At 40.3% G+C, this 24,239-nt stretch overlaps 1 long non-coding RNA gene across 2 annotated transcripts in view; it reads left to right on the plus strand.

The window, feature by feature from the left end:
* Window positions 1-15,475: 15,475 nt before the first annotated feature.
* LOC133495716 (uncharacterized) overlaps window positions 15,476-24,239 on the plus strand; it is an 11,746-nt gene continuing 2,982 nt past the window's right edge. Inside the window, exons 1-3 of one of the 2 annotated variants that reach the window (XR_009793645.1) lie at window positions 15,476-15,522; window positions 16,361-16,465; window positions 16,949-19,304. This is a non-coding gene — a long non-coding RNA (uncharacterized LOC133495716). Of the gene's footprint in view, window positions 15,523-16,345; window positions 16,466-16,948; window positions 19,305-24,239 lie in introns of both variants that reach the window. The other variant, XR_009793646.1, reaches the window with a different exon arrangement.

Here is a 24,239-nt window from a genome sequence, read left to right on the forward strand (position 1 = left end):
CAACTGCACATGCCAGGCAGCCTCCCGGCCTGACCTACCTCTGCGCCTTGGGGGAAACGATGGCCAGTGCCACTGCGAATCGACACGTTGAGCACCCCTGACTTTATTAAGTTGTTGTGACGCGGATGTTTTGTTACGTTCTGAGAGAAGGATTACGTCGTCGGAGGCGGATTTCTAGAATGTTCCTATTAGGACGAGGATGGCTGTCGAGAGAGCTTTTTATTAATACTACTCCTTTCGGACAAGTATACAGACACCACACTGACTTCCCGGATCATTCGCTGGAAATAATATTCGCCTATTTCGAAGATCGACCTTGGTGACTATATGTCGTTTGGCTAGTTAGCTTGTGTTAGGCGCTACTGAACTGTCTTTGTACTTCTATATTGTTATTGTGTTGTGTTGTATTGTATTGTGTGGGATTAAATTGTCTTGAATGCAAGACAAATTCTTTGTTATATTTTGCCGGATTGACTGAGGGGATTTATTCTAAATTCACACATAACATATGCTATAAACTTTGAGACAAATTAGTGCCCCCAACTATTCATCCATCCATCCATTTCCTTTGCCGCTTATCCTCACGAGGGTCGCGGGCAGTGCTGGAGCCTATCCCAGATATCAACGGCAGGAGGCGGGGTACACCCTGAACTGGTTGCCAGCCAATTGCAGGGCACATGGAAACAAACAGCCGCACACACAATCACATCTCGGGGCAATTTAGAGTGTCCAATTAATGTTGCATATTTTTGGGATGAGGGAGGAAACCGCAATACAACGAGCTGGCATTTTGGCTAACATACAAAAAAAACTGATAATTTCTCGCCGGTACAATATGCATAAACACTCAACCCCGCCACTGTAGGCGTCTGCAAAAAACGTCACTTTCTGGTTCTTCTTAAACGCAAAACCCTCGAGAGACTTTTCATGGCGGGAGATGAAAAAATCAATGTGCTGTGAACAAATAGATGAGTTCATTCCGGCTGATTTTTTGTTTGGTTAACAACATACAAAATTTTATGTTTTAGGTGTCAGTGTGACTTTAAGTAATACTGTGGAGGATTGGACGGCACCAACACCAGTCTGCTGGACTCCACAACCCCACTAGCAGCTAATGACACAGACAACAAACTCTTCATCATTTCACAGAGTGAGCGCTGTGCCGGATGACCACTCCGGAAAAACTATCGTGTCCATATTATTTATCAAATGATGAATCGATGTAGTAATTATCTTAATAGGCATTAGGTTTGCAGTGTGCTGGAGTTTCAGTTTAAAAAAACTCTTTCATCATTCCACTGATTGACATTATTTTCAGGTAAAAATTTATTTTTTGAGTCTGAAGGCAAGGACCTCAGTAAAATCTCGCTGCTGTGATGAGAGTCTCTTCGACTTGTGACCAACAAGTGGCCTGACATCTGTCAGAGGTATGTGGTAGTAAAGGATGCATTGGCACCATTCAGCAGATTCTGTGATGACATCGAGGGAAAGTCACATGCACCAGTGCCGCTGTTGATCAGTGCCTCAGTGTGAAGGCTGGTGGATAGAGTGATGGAAGTCAAGCGCGACTTTGTCATCAGTACAAACCCTACTGTGGCACAGCTGGCTTATGTTCAGTTCTGCTTTGGATGAAATAAGTCAAATTATAAAGGCTAATACAAAAGATTTTGTAGCTGTTAATGAGCATGAGCAACCAGAATATGGGCGATGCATTTTAATTCAGGTTTTAACATAATGATATTTTGCATTATAAAGTACTTATACTTATGACTTTACAGCAAACCTAATGATATTCCCATAAACATAATTGCCTGGATCAGACTACAAGACGAATTTGGTACTTCATGATTGCATATCTCAATTAGATAACATCAACGATACAAGACATATATTCCAATCAGTGGCGTAATGTGATTTTTTTTTGTTATAATAAATAAATATTAGGCATTCTTATATTATTCACTTTGTCAAAATATTTTCTGAAAAAAATCTTTGTAATATCTGTTAATAGCAAAGAAAAAAATGTCTGAAAGGGAGAAACCCATGACATTGCTTTTGTGGGCAACATAAAATTTAACACTTGTGCTCTCCAGTTATTTGAAACGTAGTCAAATCATACAGTTTTGCAAATGTTTCCAGTGGCCTAATCAATAATGATAATTATAAAGATTGTCACAATGCTTTGGTTATGAGCAGTTGTATTAATTAATTAATAGAAATGTGTCAGGGGCAGAGGCAGGCCACTATCATGTGTGTGGCTGCCTCTGGCAGCAGCTCCCCATTTGCGCCTGATTGGCACTAATTATGCCATGCATTCCAGCCTCTGTGTGGTCTCACTAGTTGCCAGTTCGTTGCATGAGACTACATTAGTCTGCTTGAGGATATGAGCTTCTGGTTGTGTATTTAACTCGTTGCCAAAGCCAAGTCTAGTTAAGTCTCGTTTTTGCCTTGGAGTTATCTAACTTCATTTTCATAATTTTGGAGCTTGCCTTTTGCCACATGTTATTGTGCCTTTGCTTTTGTTGGACTGCTTACCTGTGTATGAACTCTTCCCGTATTAAAGTTCTCTCGAAAACCATGTCACTGCCTCGGAGTCCTACATTTGGGTCCTACCCAATGTCCCACGTTTGTGACAGGGTTAGGGTGGCCAGAACAAGACCCAGTGGGAAATATGCAGCACTACCAGTCACACCGCTGGACTCCCTCGCAGCACACTCAACCTGCTGTTTCACTCCACTCAAGTAATGGCAAGCAAAATCAGCCCTTGAGTCAACTCGATCCATACCAAACGTGTTTCCCAGTCCGCCTTTCCCGAGTCCCTGTGCACTCTGCCCTCCGCTTTGGTGGCAGCAGGTTGAGGAGGAAACTGCAGACCCCGTGCCTGCTCCCTGTAGCTGTACCGTCCCCTGTGCCTGCTCCTGTCTCGGTGGCGCCTGACACGCAGCCAGCTCTTGGTCATGCCTAGCCGGTGGCTGATCCACAACCACCTCTCAACCATGTCTCGGCGGTGCTTGACAAGCAGCAGCAACCGCCTCCTCTCACCCATGCCTAGGCGGCGCTCAACCAGCAGCAGCCATTGCCTCTCACCAATGCCTCAGCGGTGATCGACTAGCAGCAGCAGGCGCCACCGCCTCTCGCGCATGCATCGGAATTGTTTGACCACAAGCAGCAGCAGCAGCCGCCACCTTTTGCGCATGACTCAGAAGTGCTTGACCACCAGCAGCAGCCGCCGTCTCTTGTCCATGCCTCGGTCATGCTCAACCAGCAGCAACCGCCATCTCTCGCCCATGCCTCTGCGGTTGTCGACCACCAGTGGCTGCTGGCTCTCATTCACGCCTCAGTGGGGCTGTTACCTGTTTCTGTTTGGATCCTGCTTTGTCATTGGGACTCTCCTCATGGACATCTGCCTGAGTGTCCCTGTAGGCCAGGGCTCAGCAACCTTTCTGAGGCTGAGGGCTACTTCGTGAGCACCGATCGTATGAAGGGCTACGTGACCTGTTTGCTGCAAATTTCAGACTCAGTTCATTACATGTACATAAAATATATTTTTTATAATTTATTGTAGAAAATGACTTTACAGGTATTTTAACATTTTAATCCATGTAAGCAAGTCAAATTCAGAATTTAAAGCGTAAATAATAGTAACAATTTGTGGCTTATGGTATTTTTAGAACATACCTCACAGGCGCCTTATATGGTCCTCGCGGGCAATGTGTTGGTGACCCCTGCTGTAGGGACCCTGGTTCTTCATGTCCTAGCTGGCCTCCTAAACTGATTGGCCAAGCTCCTCGCTTTGGGTGGCTGAGGTGGGGGTCTGTGCAGCGGTGTTATGAACATCCATCCATCCATTTTCCATACCGCTTATCATCACGAGGGTTTCAGGAATGCTGGAGCCTATCCCAGCTATATTTGAGTGTGGGTGGGCGAGAAACATCCATCTCACAGTTCAGAGGTCCATTGTTCAAATCCTGGCCTCGACTGTGCGGAGTTTGCATGTTATCTGTGTGCCTGCATGGATTTTCTCCAGGCACTCCGGTTTGCTCACACATCCTAAAAAAATCGAGTAGGTTAATTGAAGACTTAAAATTGCCTGTAGGTGTGAATGTGAGTGTGATTGGTTGTTTTGTTTCTGTGTTTCCTGCCACTTGCGAGCAATCAGTTCACGGTGTACCTCGCCTCCTATCCGCAGTTAGCCGTGATAGGTTCCAGCATACCCGTGACCTTAGTGAAGATAAGCGGTGTAGCAAATGATTTATTAGTTGTTTTCATAATGCCACCCAACAGACACTCTGACATTGTTTGTGAAACATAGGCACCTTCGATAAACCAGACTGACTGACATGAACCAAAATAATTTAAAAAAAATCAATTTATAATGTTTGGATATGTACCACTAAATACAGCATAACCCAAAATTTTAAAAAATGTGATGAGGATATATTGAGTATTTTGCTGTAAGACTGCAAGACTGTGGGTGGAGTAGCCACTTCTGCCAAGTTGTCTGGCAAGTTTCCTAAAGCTCTTAAAGTAGATGCTGTTAAGCATCTTCTAAAAAACAGAGCACTGGACGATTCCATGTTAACAAGCTATAGACCCAGTTCAAATCTAATTTTCATAGCCAAGATTCTTGAGAAAGTTATTCTTAATCAACCCAGCAATTTTTGAATTTAAATGGACAATTTATCAGATTTCAATCAGGTTTCAGAACTCATCATAGTGCAGAATGTGCTCTTAACAAGTTGAATATTGACTAATTAAAGGTGTCAATTTAGATCTTGTTGGATCTCAGTATGGCTTTTGGTAAGGTAGATCATAATATACTGCTGAACAGGTTGGAAACATGGATAGCACTAAATGTAACGGTCCTTAAATTACTTTGTAACTATTGGAAGTGCTCAATCTCAACAAATGGCAATGACCTATTGGGTCTCTCAAGGGTCAGTTCTTGGACCCCTCCTGTTCCGCATGTATATGTTAACCTGTGGTCAAATTCTTCAAAACTTCAATTTTGACTATCATAGCTATGCAGATGACACGCAGTTATATTTAGCAGTGTCTCCAGATGGCTACAGTTCAATTGAGGTCTTGTATGACTGTCTAAAGCAGATAAATAACTGGATGACCCAAAAGTTTCAACTAAACCACAGCAAAACAGACAATTGTTTTTGGCAATAAAGAAAAGAGAATTGCTGTGAGTAAACACTAGGACTCAGTATCGTTAAAATCCAAAGACCAACTCTGAAACCTTGGCGTTCTGACTTTCAACAATCATATCAAATCACTCAGAAAAAATGCCTTTTACCATCTGTAGAACATATCCAGAGTGAAGGCTTTTATGTACCAAGGAGACCAGAAAAAGCTCACCCATCCTTTTATCTCAAGTAGACTTGGCTACTGTATTGGTCTTCTGACTGGGCTCCCCAAAAAGAGCATTAAACAGCTGCAGCTCATTCAGAATGCTGACCAGAACAAAGAGGTCAGGGCATTTAACTCCAATTCTAAAGTCCTTGCACTGGTTTTCCAGTCAGCTTTAGAATAGATTTTAAAGTTATGCTACTAGTCTATAAATCACTAAATGGTTTAGGTAATGAATACATGAAAGAAATGCTTACGGAATACAAACCCTGTTGAGCTCTGAGATCGACAGACTCAGGTCAAATAGTGGAGCGCAGAGTCCATAGCAAATCTGGTGAAGCAGCATTTAGCTATTATGCTGAACACTAAAGGGATAAATTGCAAAAAGAGATGGCGTCATCCCTAAATGTGAATGTTTTTAAATCCAGGTTGAAAACTTTTTTTTTTTTATCATGCTTTTAAGAGTATTTCCAATTTCAATATTTCTTGCCCTGTAAGCTGTTTTTAATGATACTTTTTTTAATGTATAGATTTTGTCGTCATTTTTATTGTTTTTTCCCCCCCATTTCAAATGTTTTATCGCTTTGTATTCAAATCCTTTTAATCATGTCAAGCACATTTAGTTACATTGTGTATGAAATGCGCAATACAAATAAATTTGCTTTGCTTTGCTTCGATGAGACATGGGGCCTCGTGGTGAAATGGTCTATGTACCATGGATATAAAAACGTCCACACACCTGTATTCAAATGTCAGGTTTTGAGATGTCTTTTTATACCTTTTTCCATGCTCATGTAACCTAAAACATGTCCTCAATTAAAAGGAAAAAGATCAGTCCATCTATCCATTCATCCACTATCTGAGCCGCTTATCCTCACCTCACAAGAGTTGTGGTACTCCTGGAACGTATCCCAGCCAGTTTTGGGTAGGAGGTGGGGTACACCCCGTGCTGGTTGAAAGCCAATCGCAGGCCACATAGAAACAAACAACCCCTCTCACCCACAATCACACTTACGGGCAATTTAGACTCTCCAATCAATGAATAATTTGGGATGTGGGAGAAAACTAGAGTGCCCAGAGAAAACCCATGCATGCACAGGGAGAACATGCAATTTCCTTATAGGCGGCGCCGGAATTTAAACCCCAGTCCTTAGAACTGAGAGGCAGATGGTGCCCACTGGACCACCAAAAAAATCCGTTTAAGAGGAAAATTAAAAATAACTAAGACACGGTATGTGGTTGCAAAAGTATGACTCCCATTTTACATGTTTGAATTTGATTGGTCAAATCCTAAACATGCCCACTCTTACAAGCAGATGTGCAACCCCATTATCTTCGTTGTTTATTTTTCCTTTACCCTCTTAAAAAGATTTTTCCAAAAAAATTCTTTTGGATTGTATATGTCACACTAATGGCAGAAGACATTTTGAGAAGATTTCAGAAAAGCCTGGCATTTCAACAGTGGTGTGTATAGGTTGTCATTTCAGGGTTTATTTGGAGCTGCTCCATTTGCTATCATTTGTGCACTTATTACGGAATGGGGAGGCAGAGATCAAGAAACTGAGCCACTCCCATGTTCAGTAGCTCAGTGGGGATCGAATTCTGACCTGAATTTGGTGGCCCCAGCCAGGCAAAGACAATCTGAATTGGGGGGAAGGGTTAAAAGAGTAAATAAGCCTCACTTGAGAATGATGCAGAGCTTCGTAGCTACGCCATCAGAAATGCTTGTAGCAAGATGCTGTGGACTTTGAGTTGGGGCTTGTATCCTTTCTCACCCAAGCTACATCCCAAAGCTGTCATAGCAAATACAGTACATTTTCCAGGCCATGTGTTCTACTAAAATGAAGATTACACTGATTTAAAACAGATTAGAGTGTTCTGATGGGTAGCCAAATCATGGCGATTATGATGCATATATTGTACATATTTGAATTGGCCGGATGTTTGTTGGTCTGCTCTGTGCTGGGGGATTGGAAGAGGGTGAAGATAAAAATCCTACCCTGAGAATTTCTCTCCATCGGAAATGACTTGATTGCCCATTCATGCATACTGTACAGACATATAAATACTTTCCATCCAATGGGATCATTAAGGGCAGCATCAAAGTTTAGCTGACCACCTGCCGGTTAAATGTGTCACTTTAAGAGCGCATCAACAGACGCAAAAAAAAAAATCTCGAACTTCCACTGAGAGCCGAGCATTCGCATTTGGTATTAAGAAACAGACCTTTCCATGGCTGGATTTTGCCTATTAATAGCTGTGATACACAATAATATAATGGCTGAGCTACGATATATGTACACACATATTGTGCAGCGTATATACGTTAGATGAACGTGTAATTAATTTTGAAAGAAAGAAGGAGATTTAAGCAACACCTGCATTACATCCAGTTAAATGTAGTTTTAAATTATAGCGTTATAAATCTAAGTTTGTCTTGACAGGGCACCACATAACTTTTTGTATGGATAAAATTTAGGAAAAGTGACAAGACTCCTTTTTTTATTTATTTCTATCTAGTAATTTGAATGTTGCTATACTTTATGAATTAAATAAGAGATCTAGACATCCAGAGATTTTTGTTTCTCAAACCCAAACACAGAAAGCAACACACGTAGTGAATTTTTATAGAAAATTTAATGTGCTCTAACATGGCAATCTAGAAAAGGGAAACAATACAAGAAACAAGAACAACAACGGACTTAAACAAAATGATTTGTGAAATGAGCTTGGGAGAATGAGGGTTTAGTGACTGCTTAAAGCTGGACAATCCTGTTCTCGTTAATTTAAACCCAAATACGCATCAATCTGTACTTTTATTAGACTGCAATGTTGGACTTACATGTTTTGAACACGTTCAAAGCAGGCAGGTCAAGGGATCCATCCGGCAGCAGGTGAACTGGCAGAGGAATCTCAAGAAAAAAAGAAGAAAAAGAAGCGACTAGGAGGAAACAAAAACATGCTGGATTACAGGCCTCGGCTCGTCTAGCATTGTGAATGCTTTGTTCACTTGAAGTGAGGCGGCATTGAGTGCGGGCAGGATGCTCAGTGCGGTTGGAGCACTGCTCTGATATGTCCTCATTCCCTAGGGGTGAGGGGGCGTCCTACAGGGACCAGTGTTGCGAAAAAGCTCAGGTGAGCCACATGGGACCAAAAAGCACCAAAAGCAGACTGAAGAAATAATAGACCAAACTCAACGGTAGAGAGCCTGGCTCTAGATTTTATAGCCCGAGCGAGCCAAAAGGAGTGGAACCCCCCCCTTCTTGGGCCTATCCAGTCATACATTTTCTGAGGCTCTTATTCTCACAAAGGTAACAGGACCGCTGGAGCCTATCCCAGCCATCTTTGGACACCCTGAACTGGTTGTCAACCAGTTGCAGCTGGGCAACTTTTGAGTGTTAATTTCATTCATTCATTCATTCATTCATTCAGTCATTTATTTTCAGGGCCACTTATGCTCATGAGGGTCACAGGAGTGCTGGAGCCTCTCCCAGCTATCAACAGAAAAGAAGCGGGGTCTACCCAGAAGTTTTTGTCATTCAGTTGCAGGGCACAAAGAGACAAACAACCAGTCACACTCATAATCACACCTAGGGGCAATTTAGAGTCTCCAATCAATACATGTTTTTGGGATGTGGGAGGAAACCGGAGTGCCCGGAGAAAAGCCCCACATGATTTAAAACCCAGTCCTGAGAATTTTGAGGCCAGGCTGCGGAATCAAATATTAATGATTGGATTTAAGATTAATAGGCCATTTTCCTCCATTCTCATCTGTAATTCCAGTAACAAATGTTTCAAATGTTATGATTGCGAAATACACTGATACAGTATTTCACTAATATTTTTAATGTGGCATTTGTGTGGAGGTTTAAAACATTTCATCTGTCACAGTTGACAACAGATTCAACATCAGACATTCAAGTTTGCAGCAATCAAGTCACCAGCGCTGTTTATGTAATGTTCTTAAAATATTAAATCCCTGACACGTTCATCTCAGGCTCTGGCTGGTGAACCTATATCTGCAATGACGTTCTGTCATCGGTGGGTGTCGCAAGCAATGTGTCCCAGTCCCGGCCGGCCTTCGGGGATCGTCACAGCTAATTAATTTATCAGGATAGTGCCATACCTGATGTTTAGTCTCCACTATGACGTTCTGGTGCTCGTAATCCACTTCGCGTCGCCGTGCAGAAACAAAAATCCAAGTCTTGCCTTGGCCGTTAATTCAATTAGCTTCGGCGTGCAAAAGCAAATGCGTCTTTTGGTTTGTAGGCTCGCCGTGAAGCCTCTTGGGATCGGTGTGCAGGGTGTCAGCTTTCAGCAGCGTGTCCGCTACAATTGTGACACCAGATAATAGAATTGCAGAAATTTTAAGTATTTTTCAAATATTTTTAATTTCATACATACATACTGTTGAAGCCACATGTCTACATAAAATAATTTCATTTTTTTTATCTGAAGTCAAATCCGACTAAAAAGATTCTGTTTTGGGTCAGTCAGGATGACCAAAAATATTCAATTTTATTAAATGTCACAATAATGACATAATTTTATATTTTCTTCAGGATCAGATGATGAGGTCATGGCTTTGGAAATCATGATTGTGGAATCTAAAAAAATTAAAATAATTTCAGTGTTCCTGATTTACCTAAAACAGGAGAGGTTTGGTCTGATTTGACTTCAGCCAGTGAGACAAAAACGGAAACGTGTGTTTTTGCAGTGTGCCCTTCTGGCTTCAACTGTAACCACCACGTGACCTGTGTTTGCATTGCTTTCTGCCACTTTTAGTAATGGGAGGAGTGGGCAGCTGCTCGGGGTTTTGCCAGCCAGCATGCTATGATCACTTTGAGCCAGCTGGCCATATTTGCGTTCGCATCCTTAATTCATGATGAGGCGAGAGCTTTTTACTGTTCTGGTCCTGCCCGACACAAGACATATGGGGTGCACTTGCTAAAAAATGTTTTAACATTTGGGGCTTTCTTTAAAATGCTCTACCAAGCAAAAAGAGCTTTGTTTCCTCATATTCCAAACTTTGTCATTTGTTTATTGTGTTTATTGTCCTTTTTCATACCCTGCAGAATGTTTCTGTAATTTGAATTTGAGCTACAGCTTGTAAACAGCCCAAAAGCGCCGTATGGCACATGTGAGACTTTGAAGCAAAATAAACACCATGTGCAGAATTAAAGCATTGGCACATGGAAAACAAATTCCACATGAGATGTCCATATGTCAGAAAAGTAAATTAAATCCACTGGCCATATCAACTCACAACACATTCTCTATTTCTCATTAATATCAGTTCATAAGAGAATCTGTATTCAAAAAGATGGTGATAAGATGGTGAGGAATCTTGACCTTCTTGGAGCTCCAAAGTATTTTGAACCCCTTGCAATTGTTAACTCTCTGTTGCTCATTTTGAATATCCATCCATCCATTTTCTAACCTGCTTATGCTCACAAGTGTCACGGTAGTGCTTGAGCCAATCCCAGCTGTCATTGGGCAGGAGGCAGGATACACCCAGAACTGGTTGCCATCCAATCGCAGGGCACATGGAAACAAACATCCAATAGCCCTCACGATCACACCTAGGGACAATTTAGAGTGTCCAATTAATGTTGCATGTTTTTGGCATGTGGGAGGAAACCAGAGTCCACGGAGAAAACACATCCAGGCATGAGGACAACATGCACATTCCATACCGGGATTTGAACCTCAATCCTCAGCACTGTCAGGCCGACGCTCTAAACCTGTTTCACCGTGCCGGGCTTTCTGAATATTTCTTTTTAAAATGTACGCCACATTTCCAAAATGAGTGCTGGAACTTAAAGAGGTTCTGCATAGGCTGCATCAAGAAAAAAAAGCATGCCCTCAAGTCAGGCTACTGAGCTGGAGAGGAAATTACCGCCTTATCAAATTCACCACAATGACACAGTGGACCAATTATAAATGTAAGAGCTCAGGTACTGATCCATATGACAGCGGTTGGGGACAGGTCATTTGGCAAGAAACATTTTACACCCAAAGTGGGAAGCTGTGTTGATAAAAGATGATGCTACAGGGAGAGAAAATGAAACGGGAAAGGACCAAGATTATACAAAGGAGGATAGGCAGGAGGGATCAGATAAGACTGCGAAAACAGATACGCCTTATAACATTAAAGAAGAAGCAGACAGCCAGAGTGCACAGCCTATGAAAAGGGTATTGATTTGGTGAAAAAGTGCAGTTATAAGTATACACACAAGCCAACAAAGTCACGTTTAGTTATTGAATATTATAGGATGCAAACGAGGGAAGAATACCCTTTTCCTAATACTACTAGCTCTTAGTCTTGTACCCGAAAAAAAACCCAAAACAACACAGATTTCGAAGCAGTCTTGAATTGACTGAAAGTTAATCATTCATTTACACAAAGTACTGATTTATTTTACTTCTCATTGTGAATGTGTGGTGGGCAGCTGTAGAGCAGAAACCTTAAAGTTCTGAGGACAGGGGTTAAAATCCCAGTCCCACCAGTGCGGTGCTTGCATGTTCTCCTCATGCGTGCATGGGTTTTCTCCGGGTACTCTGGTTTCCTCAAACATTCCAAAAACATGCATTAATCGGTGACTCTAAATTGCCCAGATGTGTGATTGTGAGTGCAATTCTTGTCTATCTCTCTGTGCCCTGTGATTTGCTGGCAACCACTTCAGGGTGTACCCTGCTGACTGCCCAAAGACAGCTGGCATTGGCTCCAGCACTACCACGACCCTCGTGAGGATAAGCGGCTCAGAAAATGGATGGACGGACATGAATGTGTGAATTGAAGGAAACATGATTTAGTTGATGCTGAGGGACAAGAATTAACACTATTTCAGCTGTGCATCAATTACTCTGTCTTTAAATTTAACCCTCTTTTGGAAACGAGGCATAATTACTTTTTTCCACTCGCCAACACTATTTGTTAAGGAATATTGGTCCTAATGAGGCTCAAAGCACTTTGGGTAATAAACCACAATCATGGACAGTTCTAATTTTTTTTTTTTGCTTCCATTTCAGCTGGACGACTTCATGTCTATTGTCCTCTTCCTTGTGTGTCTGTGATTCTGAATAGGAACAAGCAGAAAGTAATACAAATGCTTGAATCGTGAACTAAAATGGGTAAAAAAGTAAGCTTAAGTTTAAGTAAAATGCTTTGGACTTCCGCCACAAAAGAGACGGCTTGCATTCCACATTCCAAAGACGTGTGCATTTGGTTAATTAGTTAAAAGGGTGAATGTGCACATGAACGGTTTATCTACAGTGATATAAACAAGTATTTGAACACCCTGCTATATTGCAAGTTCTCCCACTTAGAAATCATGGAGGGGTCTGAAATTTTCATTGTAGGTGCATGTCCACATAGAGAGAGATAATCTAAAAAGAAAAATGCAGAAATCACAATGTATGATTTTTTAACAATTTATTTCTGTGATACAGCTGCAAATAAGTATTTGAACACCTGTTTATCAGCTAGAATTCAGACCCTCAAAGACCTGTTAGTCCACCTTTAAAAATTCCACCTCCAAGTAGTGTATTATCCTGAATCAGATACACCTGTGCAAGGTCGTTAGCTGCATAAAGACACCTGTCCACCCCAGACTCAGACTTGTAACATGGGCAAGACCAAAGAGCTATCCAAAAACACCAGAGACACAATTGTACAAATCCACACAGCTGGAAAGGACTACGGAGAAATTGGCAAGCAGCTTGATGTAAAAAGGTCCACTGTTGGAGCAATCATTAGAAAATGGAAGAAGCTCAACATGATGGGCATTCTCAATCGGTGTGGAGCCCCATGCAATATATCACCTCATGGGGTCTCGATGATCCTTAGAAAGGTGAGGAATCAGCCCAGGACTACACACCAGGACTTGGTCAATGACCTCAAAAGAGCTGGGACCACCCTTTCCAAGGTGACTCTTGGTAATACACTAAGATGTCATGGTTTGAAATCATGCATGGCATGGGAGGTTCCCTTGCTTAAACCAGCACATGTCAAGGCCCATCTTAAGTTTGCCAATGACCATTTGGATAATACAGAGGAATCATGGGAGAAAGGTTTGTGGTCAGATAAGACCAAAATGGAACTTTTTGGTCATAATTCCACTAACAGTGTTTGGAGAAAGATGAATGATGAGTTCCATCACAAGCACACGCTATTGTGAAGCATGGGGGGTGGTAGCATCATGCTTTGGGGGTATTTTTCTGCACATGGGACAGAACCACTGCACCGTATTAAGTGGAGGATGACCGCGGCCTTGTATTGTGAGATTTTGGGGAACAACCTCTTTCCCTCAGTCAGAGCATTGAAGATGGGCCGTGGCTGGGTCTTTCAACATGACAATGACTCAAAGCACACAGCCAGGAAAACCAAGGAGTGGCTCCGTAAGAACCATATCAAGGTTCTGGCGTGGCCTAGCCAGTCTCCAGACCTAAACCCAATAGAAATTTCTCAGCGACAACCCAGAAACCTGTCCGATCTAGAGAAGATCTGTGTGGAGGAGTGGACGCAAAATCATTCCTGCAGTGTGTGCAAACCTGGTGAACAACAACAGAAAATGTTTGACCTCTGCAATTTGCAAACAAAGGCTACTGTACAAAATATTATCATTGGTTTTCTCAGGTGTTCAAATACTTATTTGCACCTGTATCACACAAATAAATTGTTAAAAAAAAATCATACATTGTGATTTCTGGATTTTTCTTTTTAGATTATCTCTCGCTATGTGGATATACATCTTTGATGGAAATTTAAGACCCCTCCATGATTCCTAAGTGGGAGAACTTGCAATATAGCAGGGTGTTCAAGTACTTATTTTCTTCACTGTCTGTGTGCTCTCTGGTTGACAGTAGACCAGACTGGGGTGTAACCTGCTTCTCGCCCAGTTATCTGTAATAGGCTACAGCTCAATCATGACCCTAATGTGGACAATCACTGTAGACAATGGATAAATGGTTAAAGTGAGTTAATTTTAATAGCAAGGACACACTAACAGTAAAAAATACTGTATTGTTACACATAAACAATGGACCTCATTCACAAAGAGAATGTATGCACAAATGTATCTAAATCGTGAGTACCAATATTTCATGCACAGAGTTTTCCAATGATCCCAACCTTTTGAAAACAAGATAAAGACTGAGAAACTTCTGAAAGTTATGATGCCATCTCTTGCAATTTGAAATCACCTCAGTCATTTTGATACATCAGCAAATGCACTTTTGAAGTGGCCTTGTTTACCCATATTGTGCGCACGAGCACAATTACAATTCCAATTACAATTTCCTCTATATTTGTAGCCTGTGCTAGTTATCTTCGAATGGAAGGCGGACTACAGCCTGAACAGGTTGCCATTCAGATGCAAGGCACATATGGACAAAGATACATACTGCCCACACCAGGCCATTGATACCTCCTCAGTGATGGTGTCGATATCTGCCCTGCGACTCACTGTCGACCAGTTCATGGTGTAGTGTTCCTTTTGCCCGAAGCGAGTTGAGATAGGCTCCGGCTTTCCCGTGACCCTTTTTCCCCTTCAAAACCGATTCATAGTAGTTTTTTTTTTTAGTAATTTTACTAAAATCCAATGCTATAACTTATTTTTTCTACATTTCTGAAGTGATATGGGACAACCTGTCACAAATAAGAATTTGCAACCATGAGCCCTGTAATTAATGAGTATTCTATTGACAATTCTATTGGAATAAGAATGTATAAGGATTAATCAATGTTTGCTTGGTTATGGTTTATGAATGCACAAGAAAAAATTAGGCAACTCACTTAACAATGGATGACCAATTGGCTTTCTCTTTTAGACAATCAACCAAGTTCACATTGTGCATGTAGCATGAAACTGTATAAGCGTGTCTACAAACATTTCTTCTGAATCAATTTCAAACAAATATGAATGCATTTGAATTGAGCTTGGCTTTTCTTATGAGTATAAAATACATAAGGCATTAAATAAAAAGAAAGACCAACACAAGTTTGTCATCATGTTATAAAGGTCCAATTTTATGCAACTGTAGTATCTCAGTTAAAACACTAGGGGCATTATGTAGAAAATTACCTAAAAAAGAGGTGAAGAAACACAGAGAGAAGAATGTAGTTTTATGTTGACCAAGATGGTAGTTGTGTGCTGATTGATAAAGGTAAATAAAGTGAATAAAAAATATGATACAAGATTGATTCTTGAGAAGACTACATTGAATAAACCAGACAGTAATGTACAGGAAGCACATACAGCGCATGGTTAGGTTGTTTGTGTAACCAGTTGCATGATCGATCATAAAGCTGCTAGCTAAGTTAGTAGTAAATATTAATGTCAATGAGTAGATGTAGCACGTTACTATCCACCTGTCTTGAGTAGTAAATATGGAATTTGCCATTTTGTAACCTCCAGAGAGTTCCTCCTTGTTGCTGACTGGTCTGTCATTATCTGTGAGGATACTAATCAAATAGGAACAAGTGTACATGAGACTGACATTGAGAGGCTGTGTCGTACAGTATCTGCACCGTTGTGTAAAATATGCTTAACATCCCAGGCCGATGACACAAGCACTAATTAAAGAGCATAGTGATGTGGATGGAAACTGCATGATTATGAGAAGCGGGGGTACAAGAGAAGCTGGCCAGCCAAGATAAAAGAATGTATGCTGTACATCTCACTGATGGATTAAAACAAGCAAAAACTATTCAAGGTTTATTCTGGACAATTGCATTAGCTGTCATGTCGATATCGAACTCTTATTTCATACTTTAATTTCAAGCAGCCTTTCAAGTATGGTTAATATTATAATCATAACGGATATCTTCACTGGCATTGCTGGCATTGGGCCAGTTAGTCCATCAAATAAAAACCTGCCCTCTGGTGAGGCAATTCACCCAATGCGATTTCACATAACTCAGGAGATTTAAATGAAAAATAATATATTGATGCTATTCATGCAATGTTTCGTGAATATGGCTTAACAGTTTGCCTCTACCCAGAGAGTCATCTGCTTCATCCATGATGCACGAAAAGGAGGACTTTTCACCTCTGACCCCATTTCCAAAGCTGGAATGATGGTTTACCTGAGCACAGCTGGTCATCAGGTATGAGTTATTCGGGCTTATCTGTGTTTCCAAGGATATTTGCTCTCTTCTCGTTGCCAGACTGAAAGAGAATTTTCAGAAGGGCTCACTGAATTATGCAATAACCATGTGGATTTGATGAAATTAATATGCTGCCAAAAGAAAAGAAAAAATAGAAGAGCTGGAACTTGTTTAGTATCTAAATTTAGATTTGGAGAGAGCATTTAAAAAAACAAAACATATTAGGTGTACTGAAATATCCACGCACAGTATATTAAGATGGAAAAGCACTACTCTCCCATCCTCATCTGACCGAGTCACAAAAGCATGTTTCATCTCCAACACTTTAAAGGAGGACTTTGTCCAAAATTTCTATGTACAATAAACTGTCCAATCTGAAGTAATATTATTATTAGATATATTTTGGACAACAATTGAAAAAAAAATTGAAAATGAACATTTTTGAAATCCAAGCAAAATCTGGATATGTGCCATCTTTCACAGCCAGACCCAGAAGAGAAGTCCTTGGCCCTGCCCCATGACGCCGATGGTGCTGAGCATCTATCTGCCTCAGAATATCCCACAGAACATTGCATCAAAGGACCGACCAGAAAAGGACCTTACTGTGCAAAAACATTTGTCCCGGTTCACTGACAAAAGTCAGTAAATAATTGAACTAGCTCTTAGTATTATTTTCTTTCTTGTAACAATAATGTGGTTGTGACATGTAGGGGTTGGGGTTGTTCCAACACAAACTTTATTTCGCTTTTTTTTCATCCATGGACAATCCCAAATTTTGAAATGAAAAATGTAGTCACAAGTGTACAAACATATCAAAGAGGGTATCTTCATGTTAATACATTATCAATATATGGCTTTGTGATATCCTTCGTAAACACCATCTTTGTCAGGGAACGTTTTTTGAATGCTAATCACCACACAAGATGGGATATACACTGTATATTATCTACATCTAAACCAACTCCTCAGAAAGCATCAAGCAGATCGGAACATCATAAACATCAAATGTCATTAGCTTTCGCTTCTTAGCTGTTAGCTGTAGCGCTTTGATAGTTCGTCTTTGTCTGTATTTCCTCCTAGTCTGTTTTTGCTCCTCGTTCCACTTATTCCGTTTAATCCTCGTCGCCAATGTAATGTTCACATTCTCAGGAATTCAGACTGAGAGCTGTTTAGGATGTTAGCTGTTGTTCCATGACCATTCACTCCCGAATGCTCCTCATATGCATCAAACTCATCGAAACATCATACACATAAAACGCCGTGTCATGATCGTTACAGTAAGTAAATTGTCTTTCAAAACAAACCTGTCCGGAAAATCTCCGCAGTTCATATATTGCGACTGTTGTTATTGTTCGTCCTCAGGCCATGCCCCTTCTCTAACATGTCAAGTTCCGCCTGTTTGTATTCTGGCTCAAATCCATCAGCTTAAACATTGGACATTGTGTTATTTTTTGTTTGTTTGTAATTATTTTTCACCAAAATCAGCCACAAAATGCCAGACAGTGGACGTTCTCTGTTCGGTGAAACGTATCCACGAGCAATGGAGGGTCAGAACAGGAAGCACTGCAGGTGTGGTGAAATTGGTGGAAAATTTTGGCATCAAAAGAAACACTGAACCCTCATTTACTAACTTTAAATGTCTGCTCCCATTTCTATTTTTTTCAACAAAGTCCTCCTGTACATAAAAATCAATAAACTAAAAAATAAATATGAAATTGCCAATCCCCAAAACATTGTATCTTAGCCATTTTGGTAAACAAACTTGTAAATAAAAAAATAAAAACATTCAAAAAGTTGACATTTCACCATTTTAATCAGGGTCAGTGTTGGTGGTAATTATACTGTATCTTCAATCTTAAAGCTGAACACCAACATAACAGCAATTAAACTTGATTAAACAAAAGGGAGCACAAGAAAGTAAAGAACTACAAAGTGCGAATAGAAAACAGTATAACAAATGTTGATGCAGAACATAAAAATCAATAAATGAAAGTAGACAGATGGAGTGACTGCAGCAGAAAGATGTTACTAAAGTAAAGATAAGAACCATATCTACTCCACAAGTAAAGAACTCACAGGAGCAAGTACGTACAACAGTAAGATCAAGACCAATGGGGAAATATGACGACGGAATAAACTGAAACTTACGCTTCACTACGCAAGTTCAGACGCACACTAAGAAACAAGACACACTACAGTTTAAGTAAAATTGAAATTGAAAAATGTATATCAAAACAAACATTCAGATAATCCGATCTCGACATATTGTATACTTTCAAATAGTCACCAATTTCCAAAATCTTTCACAATTCTGAAATTATTATGTCAAATAAATCTATTTTTAATAATAGCTTTCTTATTACTGTAAATTATACTGTATAAGTACCACAAATGAATTTTTTACTGTACAATAAAATGGGAGTATATGGCCACAAAATAAGAAAACGCTTCAACGAACCATACAATCAGCTCTAACGAATGACCCCCACCTCTACCCCTATTAGTCCATTTTATTGAGGTTCCACTGTGATGTAGTCCCACTTCTTTCAGTAAATAATGCTTTATGGAGTGGGTTCTTCAAAGGTCAAGGATTTATGCCTTGAAGATTTGAAAGCCTTAAAGCTGCTGAGTCAAATTCAAAAGAGCTAAAAAGCAGGCACCCCTTATATTACAAAAAGAAAAAAAAAGTTGGATCAGGGCCCATGCATGTATTTTTTTCTGCACACTTTGTTTGATAATCCAAGAGGGGGGCAGTTACCAAATCTGTGATGCCATCTATGTCCTTGCCTTTCTGCGGTACAACTCAGCAGATCCACAGGCAGATGGAGGCGGGTGGATGGTGAGCTGTCCTTTAAATTAGCAACTCACTGTACGTGTTACCATGTTCCATGAATTGATGTAAAGTGATCTATGAAAACCCAAAGAAAGGTAACTCTGAGTTTCTGTGTCGAACATCGTTGTTGACAAACTGTGACAATTTGCGCCTTAGCAAATAAAATTTATTTCACTTCACTGGTGACGCGTTCAATTTTGTTTTACAATTCAGATGATGTTGGGGGAATGACTATTGTTTAGTTGTGTGGTTTTTAGCATTTTTTTTCCATTTTCCATATTGATTAGGTTTTCGCCGAGTTTTCTCCAGCTACAGCTAACATTTGAAAAAATATGCATGCTAAGCTGATTGAAGGTTAAATGTGTGTGAATGGTCATTGTCTATACTATTTGTGTCCAGCGATTGACTGATAACTAGTCCAGGGTATTTCTCACCTTTCACTACAAGTCACCTGGTACAAGCTCAACATAATGGATGGACGCATTGATTACGTAAGGATAGTGTTATTTGTTTTGTTTTTTTTTTTCCCTACAACATCCATGGCAGGAAAAAGTTGAAAACAATGCTCCTCTGAAAGTCAGGAAAAGATCCTTACAACATGTTGAATGACTAGAACCTTGGAGGCATACTTATTGATTTTCATTGCTTGTTCTTTACTGACAAAAGACTCAGACACAACAAATATTTGGATGTGATGGTATCCATTCATCCATGTTCAATACCACTTACATTGTTCAGGATCACAGGGAAACATGGATAATACCAGTCAGTGGCAGAAATGATTGCTTGACTGCAGATAATCTCCATTTCCAAATTTTAGTCAAAGCAAAAGTTACAACATCCTGGCTACCACATGTCTGTTTTGAGATCCGGCTTTAAAAGGGGAAAAAAAACGGACTTAAAAAGCTCCTTTTCTCACAATTGTTTTCTTGAAGGAAACAATTGAAGCAAATAGGTGGAGCTTCAAAGGATGAACAGATAAAAACATTATGTGTGACCAATGCATGTATATTTACTTGAACGGGGATAATTAAATACAGTATGTATTTTGATTCATTTAATGTATTTTTTCCACACAGAGCAGCTCATTCTTTTTCTAGGCAATGAACTGATGTCCTGTGTCCATTATGTTCAGCTTTCAGTGTTTTGCATACATACATGTAACAAATTATACATCAACATTTTATTTCTAAAGTCCTCTATTTTCACAATACACTTGCTCAGTCTGAAAGGATAATGCAATGGGACTGCGACCATCACATATTTGGAATTTCCCCTTTGAGTGGACCAGAACTTGCCAACATATATTTGTGATTTTGGAACAAGAAAGCACTAAATTGGCCAATTCTAAGGGCAGGAGGTGATGTTCCGCGTCAGACGCCTGCTGCATTGACACCTCCTAGTAGCAATCTTTCTACCAGGTCCCCCCAAATCCTAAATACAGGCTCATAGAAAGTAATACAGTACAAAGGAACATCTCAGGCTGACACAAGCTACAGAATGTCATGTCTGTTTTTAGCTGTATTTTTGTGTTTCAGTGCCTTGGCGAGCAATGGTGGAATATACCCTCTTGCAGATATAGTTTAATTGGCAGAGAGATAGTTACAGATTATTCGTTGACTTTCATGGGCTCAGACATTTTTGTTAATCTGTAAATCATTGGAGGAATTCTACCATGTATTTTCATCTCTGATTTCTTCTGATAGCAGTAAGTATGTCAGTGCTCTTTCATTTGGTGCTTTGGGTTGAATTTTTGTATTTTTTTAGTTGAATATGCACTTGCCTGACTTCAGTTAAAGCAGTGTGGGTTCAGTTCACACTCTGTCATGGTGTAAACGTGAGTGTGAATGGTTGTTCGCCTTTATATGTGCCCTGCAAATGACTGGCGACCAGTTCAGGGTGTTGCCGTTTTTTGTCCGATGTTGGCCGGGCTAGGCTCCAGCATTCTGTGACTCTGGACACCATAAGATGTATTGAGAATGGACGAATGAATCTTTATGAAATAAACAGGGATTTTTTTTTGTTTTGTTGTTGTTTCCTGGAAGAATGGAAAAAAATATCCTTTTGACGGACCACAATGCTTCCTTCTGTGCACATCTCTCTCTCTCTCTCTCTCTCTCTCTCTCCTCTCTCTCTCTGTTGTTTGAGTGACATTTTCTGTAAACGCAGTTTATTTTGGGGAATTTAACAGTCTTCACCACTCTTTTTTTGGGCATGATAGGGGCTTGTAAAACTTTTAACATGGTTACTTGATCAGTATACATGATTTAGTGTGGGAAACAGACTACATTTAGGTTAGTTTCACCGTAACACTAAAGCCATATACTGACTTTGACAGACAACAGGCACACAACTTGTTGGATGATAGTTCCACCCCATGAAGTAAGTGGAGTTGTCGAATGTATTTTACTTCTGACTAGCCAATTCAGTTGCTTGTCTTTGTGTTGAGCCTTTTAAATTGTTCTTGTTTTGTTGGGTCACTGCACATAATAGGTTTACAACCTTTGGAAATGAATAGCTTTTGCAATTGGAGTAAATCAACTCCAATTAGACTAAAATGTGGCCCTAGAATTACTTAAATTGCTTGCCTTCCTGTTCATGCCCAGTGTTATGTACTGGCAGTAATGAAGGAGATCGAACAATCAGGGCTGGGCTCAGAAGAGATGAGCATTTGATGCAAAGAAACCACCAAGATGCTTTTTCCCCCCATTCACCATTTTTGATTACTCACAGGAAAAAAAAAACTGCTAAAAAGACTTCCAATTCCATACAAGGTTTTGTGTTTGCCTGTGTCAAATCAATCTCTTCTGCCCTTGAGCATAAATATAAATCAAGATAAATTCAATTTGCATTCCCTTAGAGAGTCTGGAAAATAACTAAACTGTATTCGTGCACTGAGCTCCGTGACACAGTGACAAGAGAGACCACTTATGTCTCCGGAATGCCGCATTGGATGTGAGCCCAGGCCATGGTCATCAGCCCACTGGCGCTGGCATAGAGCTGCTGTGGGCAATGGCGTAGCAACAAATGCAAGTCCATGGATCACACTCAAAAAGGAACAAGGCTGCTATTCCCTGCAGTGAATGTCAGCATAAAATTCAACATATAATAAATAGCACAGATAAAATGTGCGTATTATGTTGCTATCGTGTGGTTGTTTTTGACCCAGAGAAAGTCTGCAGGCAAGTTCTTCAGTTCACTTGATTTGAGATGTTTCTAAAATCATGTTTGCTTATGTTTGAAGAGTCTTTAAAAAACAAGTTGTTTTGACAAGGAAAATTATATCACAACAGGCTGTCAGGCAGGAGATACAACATCCCTCATCAATGAGCTGTCGTTAATTCTCAGGGGCACCTCCCAGTTTTGTGTGACTGAGTGTGTGTGTGTCTATATATATATATATATATATATATTTTTTTTTTTTTTTTTTTTTAATTTATTTATTTATTTATTTTTTCAGTATCTCTTCCAATATAATTGTAATCGACACTGTTTTGACCTGACTTGACTTAAAAACACACTGGCTGCTTCACTCCGGAAAGTAGAGTATCAATTCAGTAAAGTACAGCTGTCTCCACTCACAGTCGACGAGATGATTACCTTTTTGTTGCCAGTTTCTAATACCTTCCACATGTATTTTTTCCACTTGAAAAGGATGCATGGTGGAAACCCAACTCCCAGCGTCCATCTACATTCCATGCTGCTACCTCCTGGCACTAATTTCCATTTTAAATAGAGAAGTGGGCAGAATAGTTGCATAGTGGTTGGCCCTGCTAACCTGTCCTTTTTTCTAGTTTGAATGTTCTTGTGCTTGCGTGGGTTCTCTCTAGATGCCAACATCTCCATCCATTGATTCATTCTCTGTACCATTAATCTAACTGGTCTCCTGCAATCAGACGTGCAAAGGTATTTTCAGAGGTAGGTGCTCAAGCCCAAAAACAAAGGTGACTGTCAGCAATATTTGAAATCTGTACCTGTATTGGTATTTTGAAAGGCTAAGGTGAGAATGTGGATCCTAAAAGGTAGACTCAAAATCAAAGTAAAAAAAAATAAACAACAACAAAAATATTCTTATATTTTATAGACAACTATATAATTTTACATGTATTTAATAATATATTTTTAAGAAATGGCATATGGACTCCTGTACAGAACGATAAAGCGGATGCAAAGTGGAAGGAGGTGTGGGGGCAGGTGGAGTAACAGATGAACAAAAGGTAGGTGCTAAATAGTAGTTAGTGAATTCTAGGAGGCCAAGGCTAACTCAAAAAATCTGATGCCACGAAAGAGAAATACATAAAGTCAAGCTATAACAAGATCATGGTTCTTGACACAGGAAGCATGACAAAGTTACGGCAAGCTAGGAATATGCAAAATTCTTTACCAATATTTTGGGGGGAGTACGTGTAATTTAAATATATATATATATATAAACTTTAACATTAAATTGATTAATTGATCGAAAGAATATGAATAATACCCCTCATTGGCCCGTCACCTTATTGTGGTGGAGGGGTTTGTGTATCCCAATAATCCTAGGAGCTAGGGATGTGGAAAAAGGGAAAGAGCCTGAGCTGGTATATAAGATTGAGAAGTTCTGAAAAAATAAAGTCGGGCTTGCCCCCATATATGGGCTGGGCTCTGGTGCCAGTCTTCTTGAGAGTTGTTGGACTCTCTTCCACTCTGGAGTTGCCCACTTTGAGAGGCGCAGAGGAGGTGTGGGTATAATTATTGCCACCTAGCTCAGCACCAGAACAATGGGGTTCAGTCCAGAGATGGTAGCCTCCCTCAGCCTTCGGGTGGGGGGACGGATCCTGACAGTTGTATGTGCCTATGCACCAAACAAGTGTTAAGAGTAGCCACCCTTTTTGGAGTCCCGGAGAGTGCTCCCACTGGGGACTTCATTGTTCTGCTGCGGAACGTGAGCAGTGAATGTGAGAC

Source organism: Syngnathoides biaculeatus, chromosome 2 (assembly GCF_019802595.1).
Source record: "Syngnathoides biaculeatus isolate LvHL_M chromosome 2, ASM1980259v1, whole genome shotgun sequence".
NCBI lineage: Eukaryota > Metazoa > Chordata > Actinopteri > Syngnathiformes > Syngnathidae > Syngnathoides > Syngnathoides biaculeatus.